Below are 10115 nucleotides of genomic sequence, written 5' to 3'. Positions count from 1 at the left end.
TAATAAAATTATTAAGTTATATTTTTAAATAGAAATAAAGAAATATGTTAAGAATATTTAAATGATATTATTATTTATTTGATTTCTTATTTAATTATGTTAATTATAAGAAAGGAAACCTATTTTAAGAATTTAAGTTTTTATGACTTATTTTTAATAGAATTGATTATATCTCAAGTATTATACTAAGTTATATTTTGAAAGTAAGAATATGCTATTAGTATTGTAAATAATTTAAGATATCAGTATTCATTGATTTAGTGATAAACAAAATATTTATTTGATTATGTTCTACGATGTGAATTTTTAATTAAATAAAACTTAGTTTAAGAATTTAAGTTTAAGAATTATTTTAAAATAGTTCGAGTATTCATCTAAATTATAAATAAGTATTTTAAGTAATTTAGATATTAGGATTTATTGAAGTGTTTAACACTATTTTTAGATTTGTGGATTTAATTAAGTAAGATATTAGTACTTATGTGTTTCCAAACAATTATTATTGCGTATAGGTGTCGAGTTACGAAATGTTATTCAAGAAGAAGCGCAGCGAGGTAAGTAATTTGATCACAAGTTTAGGATCATCACAGTTCAGTTTATAGATAATTAGTATACAAGCCAGTTCATTTCCAGCCATTATTTATGAATCACTCATGTCATATGCAAACATGTCATCCGGCATAGCATATGATCATGTCATTCCGCATCATGTTCAGATTCAGAAATTATAATTATATATGTATTATGTCATACATCTCATGTGTATAAGACACGTAAGCCATCTTAAATTCAAATGAAAGATAAGATCAGATTAGTTAATAAGATGGCCATTCAGATGCATGGTACCAATGCAGTTCAGTTTCAGGGTGGATATGCAAGCCACGAACTCAGTCGCGGTCCACCATAGTATGCCAAAATACTATCAGTGGCTCCCCTTACTGCAGCGGGACGTGGGGCTGATGCACAACCTCGCATACAGGGTTAAGTGTGTTGGCCAGTTAGATAAATCAGATCAGTCAGATAAATCAGTCAAATCAGTTAGTTAATTCAGTTAAACCAGTCATGCATAGCACAAGCATCAGTATGAATAGTCATGAATTTAAACTCTTAGCATGAAAGTTTTTATGAAACTTTATGTTTAGTATGTTTACGTTGTGATGGATTTCTTGCTGAGTCTTTGACTCATTTTAGTTTTATTTCATGTTTTTAACCATCCAGGTGAGGATGATGAATACGAGCAGGCAGACCAGAAATAGAAGGAGCATTTAATTTTTGTTCAGACTTCCTAAAATAAAATATGCTTTTATGACATGAATTTTGTTCAGTTTATTTCATTTAATGTTTTTGGAAGACATTTTATTAGACATTTTCTACAAATAAATTTCTAATTTCATTTATGAAGTTCGAGGTCTCTTGCCGGGTTTATTTTATGAAAAGTACGTGACACTCCTAGCCTACGGGAATAGGGTGTTACAGTTTGAGTCATTTTCTTGAATGGGTTGCTATCGTGCCTCGCCCTCTATTATTTCTAGTATTGACGTGTTTGATCTTTAAAACTCTACTTTTCATCGATAAAAAGCAGCCTTGTACTGTGAAAATTGCAGAGAAAATAGTTGGGTTTTGGCATTTTGTGTCAGATGAATGGGATACCGGTTTATCCAAAGTCATTTTGCTCCCATCTTCCCTCCTAACTGCTATATTCTTCCCAAAAGGCAGATTAACGTCTTTTGTGTTGCAGCTAATAAATCGTGGAAACTGCATTTTAACCTTCCTCAATATTTTAATACTCAATTTTTACATCAAAAGAAAGGAGTAATACTAGTACTGCTGCTTGGTCTGTGACTTTCATGTGATTTTCCATGGATCACCTTACACTCTGTGAAGTGACTTGTCCACCTCCTTGTCCACCTCCTTCTGGGAATCTAGTTAAATGCATTGTTGAGTAGGCTTTCGTCATTGAATAGTATTTTGACGGTGCCCTTGACGTGGTTCCAAATGTGTTCTTTCAAGGGTAAAAGAGTCAAGTTGTATCAAGGATAAGTCCAAGATCGTATTCCACATGGACAAAGGGTTTATGTCAAGTGTTGGTGGGATGCAGTTTTAGTATATGAAAAAATGAGGATTGTCATGAACATTGTTTTTGTATTTTTAATACTACTAAAAATAAAATGTAAAATGTATTATGTACAAAGGTAGAAAAGGGTTTGTGATTTGTAAATGAGAGGTGTCATTCTAAGATGGGGTTTGATAGTGTGAAATGTAAAATGAAAACTAAAATTTTGCAACGAAAGAAAGAGAACAAAGTTTGTAGTAGAAAAATTATGATTTAATCAAAGAAACAAACACCTAAGCTTCAATAGTAGAATAATTCTTTTGAACATCATTTAAAGTTTTACTTATACAGTAAATGACATAAGTTTGTACCTACGCTGTCCAAGCACAACCCCTATAGCAAAATCACTAGTGTCACACATAATTTCAAAAGAAAGTGACTAATTAGGAGGTTGAAGAATAAGGCCAATAGTTAGCAAAGTTTTAAGTAAAAAAAAGCTTTTTGACATAGAACTAAAATCCTTAATAAACCTCCTATAAAAACCAGCATGACCAAGAAAAGATCTAATGTCTTTTATTGTCTTAGGTGTAGGAAGTTTAGAAATTGACTCAAATTTTGCTCTATCTACTTCAGTTTCTCTAGATGAAACAATATGCCCAAGAATAATGCCTTGTTGACCATGAAATGACACTTCTCCCAATTAAGCAATAATTGCTTATTTTCACACCTGGTCAAAACAACTTATACATTAGTTAAACAACTCTCAAATGAATCACCAAATACAGAAAAATCATCCATAAGTACTTCTAGGATGTTCTCAATCATGTCACTAAAAATACTAAGCATGCATATTTGAAAAGTTGCTAGTGCGTTGCATAAACCAAAAGGCATTCTCCTAAAGGCAAAGGTATCGAAAGGGCAAGTAAATGTAATCTTTTCTTGATCATCTGGTACTATTTTCAGTTGATAGTAACCGGAGAATCCATCCAAGAAACAATAAAAAGCATGTCCAACAACTTTTTCTAAAATTTGATCAAGAAAAGGCAATGGAAAATGATCTTTTCGTGTGGCTGAGTTGAGTTTCCTATAGTCTACACACATCCTCCAACCTATGGTTACATGTGTAGACACTAGCTCATTTTTCTCATTTTTCACCACGGTCACCCCAGATTTCTTTGGCATTACTTGAATAGGACTAACACATTTGCTATTCGAGATGGGGTAAATAATACCTACATCAAGCAATTTCAGCACCTCATTTTTAACTATCTCTTTCATTGTAGGATTTAACCTTCTTTGTATTTTTCTACAAGGCTTTGCATCATCTTCTAAATAAATTCTATGGATACACACCAAGGGACTTATACCTTTTATATCACCTATTGTCCACCCAATGGACTTTTTATGCTTCCTAAGGACATCTAGCAACCTATCCTCTTATTTACTAGTTAAGTGAGAAGAAATTACCATAGGGAAGGTGCTTTGTGGTCCTAAGAAGGCATACTTCAGCTCCAATGAAAGAGGTTTGAGGTCCAAAGTTGGAGATTGCTCCTTCAAAGGCTTGAGAGTTGTTGTCAAGGGTGGAAGTTACTCAAATTTTAATCTCCATGGTGATACAACTTGCTAACCTATTGAGGAAACATGAGATGAGTCATAAACTTTATCAAATAATTTCAAATCATCTTTTAATTCCTCTAAAGAATCGGTAAATTGAAAGTAAGATGCAGAATTTTCTTCAATGAATGTTTCCATTAAATTCATTTCATGAACTTCCTCAACTTCTTGTGGTTGCCTGTAAGGATTGAAGATATTTAGTTCCAAAGTCATATTTTCAAAACTCAACTTTAAAACTTCACTTCTACAATTTATAAGAGCATTAGAAGTAGCTAAGAAAGGTCTTCCTAAGATAACAGGTGCTTGGAAGGTAGAATGAGTAGTCAATTGCATGTCAAGTACCACAAAGTCTACCGGGTAGTAGAATTGTCTACTTGAACTAAAACATCTTCCACAACACTTCTAGGAATCTTAATAGACCGATCAGCCAGTTGCAAAGTGATAGAAGTAGATTTCAACTCACCCAACCCAAGCCGAACATAAACATTATAAGGCAATAAGTTCACATTTGAACTTAAGTCTAACAATGTTTAGCCAATTTTTGAACTCTTTATCATGCAAGCTATAGTTGGGGATCTTGAGTTTTTGTATTTGGGAAGGGTGTTGGTTTGGATAATGTCACTAACTTGCTCAATAAGAAAAGTTTTCTTTTGCACATTCAATTTTTCAATTTTCTTTTTGCAGTGCATAAATCTTTTAAGAATTTAGCATAGGTAGGAACTTATTGAATAGCATCTAACAGAGGAATATTAATCCTAACTTGCTTGAAAATCTCAAGGATTTCAGCTTGATGCTTGTCTTTGTGCAAAAGGACTAGCCTTTGAAGAAAAGGTGCGGGTATAGTACTTGGAACTTTTTTAGGTTCTAAGGGGTCTTGTACATCATTTTCAAGAGGAAGTCTAGAAGTTTTACCATCATTTTCTACTCTTTGGGCTGGTATGTCAATCACCCTACAATTTCTTAAAGTTGTAATAGCCTTGACTTACTTGACATTGGAATCTCCATCTAAACTTTGAATTTACTGGTTTTGGCCTTGGGGGTTAGATTGAGGTTGTGCAGGGAACTTTCATTTCTCTTGAGCACGCACTAAACGTTGTGGTCAACTTGGCGATTGAATTTCAGATGTTAGTGATTGCTTATGAATTACAACTATTGATGGCAGCTTGGCTTTGCATGAATTGCTGAAAATTGGTGATCAGCTGCTGGACAGTGTCTTCAAGGTTCTTTTTCTGAGTTGGAAGCGTGTGGTTGACATATTGAGATGGTCCCGGCCCCCTGGGTTGTGTATGGTGCAAATTGTGAAGGTCTAGTTGTGTTGGTCACAAGTACAACAGCTTGTTCACCTCTCTAACTGAAATTAGGGTGATTTCCATCCCGGGTTGTAGGTGTTCGAATAAGGACCTGAAAAAGGTTTAGAAACCATATTTGTAACATTAGATTAATCTAAGAGAACTTCCTTAAAGGCTGGGATGGTTGGGCAATCATTAGTTGAATGCCCTTGGTCTTCAAAAATACTACAGTTATTGGTCATCTGAGGTATAGTTTGTACCTCATTCACCTTCTTCAGTTCTATGGTTTCTAACTTCTTAGAAATTATAGCTAACCTAGCATTCAAATCATCTACCTCATTCAAATTATATTTCCCACCCCCGAGATGGTCCTTAAATTTTTACACCTATCATAAATATCAGATGTATTCCATGATTGTGCATTTTCAGCCAGATAATCAAAATATTTGAACGCTTCCTCAAGTTCTTTGTTAAAAACATTCCCCATTACATATGGTTTCCACAAATTGCTTCATTTTTTTTATTGCAAACCCTCATAGAAAAAACTAATAATACGCCAATTTTCGTAACCATGGTGAGGGCATGCATTTAACAAGTCCTTGAATCTCTCCCAACACTGATAGAAGGTTTCAACATCTTTTTGAGCAAAATTCATGATCTGTCTCTTTAAGGCATTAGTTCTATGCATTGGAAAAAACTTTTTCAGGAACTTGATTAGCATTTTTTGCCAAGTTCATATAGTTCTAGGCCTTAAAGAGTTCAGCCACGTTTTAGTTTCGTCTTTAAGAGAAAATGGAAACAATTTTAGTCTAATCACTTCCTTAGTGCAAGTTTGATCCATGAAATTTGAGCAAACTTCCTCAAACTCTTTTATATGCAAATATGGATTTTTAGACTCCATGCCATGAAAATGAGGTATTCAAGGTATCATTCCAGGTTTGAAGTTAAAAACATTTGCATTAAAAGACAAAATAATGCAAGAAGGTGTGCTAGTCCTAACAGGCTGAAGATACTCTCTAAGTGTCGTGTTTTGATTAACAACCATCCTTTCTTCATGCTCTTCTTCAGCCATTGTGCTTTGTGTTTCAGAAATGGAACTAATGAAAGCGGTTACAAAATCAGAATATGTGAGTGACTCAGTCCTGACCAATCTATCCATAGGATCACGAATCCAGTTAGACATATGAATTCCACTGCATCTCTAAATGTATTACAACAGTAAAACAAATGAAGTTGCAGCCACAAATTTGTGAAACAGAGATACAACAATATGGTTATGGACTTAAGTACAGAAAGTGAAAATGAAAGAGAAAATGAAACAAACAAAAGAAATGAGAGTTTAGAGGCCACCAATGTTGTGAAGAGGTTCACAACACCAGAAACTTTATATTCGCAAAAGAAAATCACTCTAATAGACACCGATGTCCCCGTCAACGGTGTCAATAACTTGACGTGGTTCCAAATATGTTATTCCAAGTGTAGAAGATTCAAGTTGTATCAAAGATGAGTCCAGGATCATATTCCACAGGGACAAAGGGTTTATGTCAAGTGTTGGTGGGATGAAGTTCTAGTATATGAACAAATGAGGATTATCATGAACATTGTTTTTGTATTTTTAATACTAATGAAAATAAAATGTAAAATGGATTACGTACAAAGGTATAAAAGAGTTTGTGATTTGTAAATGAGAGATGTCATTCTAAGATGGTGTTTTTTAGTGTGAAATGTAAAATGAAAATTGAGATTTTGCAACAAAAGAAAGGGAACAAAGTTTGTAGTAGAAAGATTATGATTTAATCAAAGAAAGAAACACATAAGCTTCAGGTCTAGCCTTAGTTGGTTATGATTCTTGCAATATCAATCTCTTTTAGTTTTCTCGATTATTAATCCAGCCAAGGTATTTATAATCAGAAGATTTGACTCTGGAAGTTCATTTGCAAAGTTCTTCAACATATTTTCTGAAATTCATAAATGGAAATAAAAATTCAAGTTAGCATTGAATCATTGCATTCTTTCAAGCATCTGATGTGCCTTTTGTCAACAACAAATATTGAGCAAGAGATTCAAGCTATTTTGAATAAATCCATACACAATGCTATAAGTGAAAATGAATAAGAGTAAAGAAGATTTCCATTGCAAGAAACCACAACCAATTCAAGCTATTCTATCAGCTTAGGTTATAAAACTAGCTTTCCATCCTCAAAAGATATTAAGAAATGAAACATAGCTATTCAACAATAAAAATTGCAAAAAAAAAAAAAAAAAAAAAAATCCCCATGTTCTACTCAGAGAATAGAGCAGTAGGAAAAACTCCAAAATTTGAAAAAAAAATAGAAACTTGCATCCACAGGACGCAAAAACCCTGTGTATATCCTAGGATCCCCCATTCGTGCCTTTTAGCCGTGAGAATCTTTTTCTCCCAAAACACGCCCCTGCTCGTCTCACGTGCACCAAGCTCCCAGCAAAATCCACTTTCACTTGCACTTCAATCCATCATTTTCTGCCTAGGGACCACTTCCTTCCACTTCAACCTTAATTTCTTTTTCTTCCATTTCTATCTTTGTTTTATTCCTTGGGCCCACCTCTCCCACTTTTTCATTCCAACCCCAATATCTGTATCACACCCAGGAGCCTCACTCTAATTCCATCTATTTTTTTTATTTTCATCTCTTCTCTCTAAATATTTGTCTATTCCCGCCATGGCCTTCAGCCAAATACTCTCTGCCGCAAATCGTGTTTGCTGCTCCTTGGGACCACTTCATTTCAGCTCCAATTTTCTTTCTTTTCTTTCCAAAATTGCCCTGCAGCCTCCAAAGAATAATATAAGTGTTTATCATTTGAAGGAAAAATACGGAACTTTTGTGTGCAAAATATTGACATCAATTAATTTGGCATCGAGTACTAGAACTTGATGTATAATTAAGTGCTCATCTCTTTTGATGAGATAAATCACTCACTTAAGCTACTTAATTATGCATTTCTAATGTTTTATCAGCCCCCACCCTACACACTTAAGGCCTCTTCCCTAGATTCTTACTTTTCCGGTTGGTTGTCCTTTTGGTGTTGCACCCACTCGTCTTCTTGGCTCTTAGCTGCATGTGAGTGGAAATCAATTCAGTTCTCTTTTAATTATGTAACTGTTTGCATAACTGACATGCACATGCATCATTATTTACATAAATGTTTGCTTTTAGTTGTCAGTTTTAACATAACTTGAATGGAAGGTTAAAAAACATGTCGAGGAGGAAATCTTGGTTATTTTGGTTGTTTTCTACTCTTTTCTTCTTATACTTTCCCTACAACCGTATGAACCTACATATATTGTACAAGCATACTCAAGGATTCTACCTTGCCACTGGCCTTGGCCTGAATTTAAAATTTTCTTTTAGTTGATCACCTATGTAAGGCAAGTATAGTAAGAGCAAAAAACAAACAAAATAACTAAATGCTCACTACTATTTTATGCCTAGATTGCGTTGAGGATATATTATAAATAATTAAGTCTATTTCTTCCCATCAGCTTAAACAAACATAAACCAGAAGCCAGATCAAGTAAACCAGCGAGGTAATCATCAAGTAAAGAGTCCTAAAAGGAAGTAAGTTGGGCGGATGAATAATGATAAAGATAAGAGACAAACATGATGTAAACCAGTAAGAGTTTTCAACTAGTGAAAAGTCCTACACCTCTCGGTAAGATCACCCACCCACCACAACAATAATTGAACACATATTCCTTGATTGCCATATATAGAATCTCAAGTGAAAGAGAGAAAGACATAACAAGTGAACCCTATAACATTTATTGATGAATTTATAAATCATATGGAGACTTTCTTCATGCCCTTTGAATATATAGACACATTGGAATAATCTCCCCAAACCCTTCTTCAAAGTTTTTCTATGATCAATGGTGTCATTAATGAGCATATAGCAACAAGCAACAAGCAACAAGCAACAAGAACTATCTCTATTTTGTGATGGGAGGACGAGGCCTCACAATATTGGATCAGAAAAATCTATTTATAAACTCTTTTTTTTTTTTTTTTTTTGTATAAGGAGGGCGGCACCTTCGGTTCTTTATTGGAAACCCCTCACTTGTGGCAGATGAAAAATGTGGTTACAAAAGTCCAATAAAAAAGACTAAAACATCAAAAGAACACTTTAAAAGCTCTTACTTCCAACCCCTAAAAAAATTCTATAATCTTAAAGAAGACAAACCCGCTTTATCAAGACAATATATTCCTTTTAAGGGAGCTGGTAGCCCGACAGTGTCCATCCAACAACAAGAACCCCCAGCACCCATCTTAGTCAAACCATCTTCTAACGCATTGCCTTCCCGATAAACTTGCTTATTGACACAGTAAATATATTATTAATGTGGAAGGTTTCTACCTCAATTAGAATAATAAAGTATTAGTATTTTGAATTTTTTAGAATTTTATTAGGTCTACAATAAATAGTGTGTTTTTACAATGGCTTATAAATAACTATACTCATTAGATCCTAAACTATTATATATTGTTCCAAAAGTTTATAAAAAAGAGTTTTAGATCTAACCATTTATGTAGTCCTATAACTCTAGATAAATCTCGTTTGGATGTTGAAATAAGATGAGAAATATGTAAATAGTAATAAAATGATTTGAGTTAAGATATTTTATGGGATTTTGAAAAATAAGAGAGAAAAAATTGAAAAGAAATATTAAAAGTCAAAATATTATTTTTGTTTTGAGATTCAAAAAAGTTGAATTATTTTTTGTGTATTTTTTAGAAGTTTGAAAAAATTATAATGATTAGATAAAAAATTTATAAATTAAAATTAAAAATTATTTATATTTAAATAGTATTTAAATATTGAGATGAGATAAAAGTCAATGTTGATTTGGTCTCGACTTCCAAATAAAAGTCGAGACCATGGTAATAAATAGTGTGTTGCGCATAACAATTTGTGAAACAGATGCATTATGGGCCCCAGGCGGGCTGTAAACACATCCCTCAACTCCTAATTCTGGCGGCCCAGTAGTCTCCCTAGTCCCAACGAACTGCCACGTGGGGTCTCAAAAACAAGTCCTGATTCCTGAGCCCAATCGAAGTGGCAAATTCGAAATTAAAACAAAACTTTAAGGGTATTAATAAGCGATCAATAGAGTCCCAACGAAC

The 10115-nt window shown here is 33.7% G+C and overlaps 1 non-coding gene across 1 annotated transcript; it reads left to right on the top strand.

The window, feature by feature from the left end:
- The first annotated feature begins 5522 nt into the window (after nt 1-5522).
- LOC121258914 lies at nt 5523-5630 on the top strand. Its single transcript, XR_005939465.1, has one exon. It is a non-coding gene; the product is annotated as a small nucleolar RNA R71 (small nucleolar RNA).
- The last annotated feature ends 4485 nt before the right edge of the window (nt 5631-10115 follow it).

This window comes from Juglans microcarpa x Juglans regia, chromosome 3S (assembly GCF_004785595.1).
Source record: "Juglans microcarpa x Juglans regia isolate MS1-56 chromosome 3S, Jm3101_v1.0, whole genome shotgun sequence".
NCBI lineage: Eukaryota > Viridiplantae > Streptophyta > Magnoliopsida > Fagales > Juglandaceae > Juglans > Juglans microcarpa x Juglans regia.
This window is presented reverse-complemented; position numbering and strand designations above follow the sequence as displayed.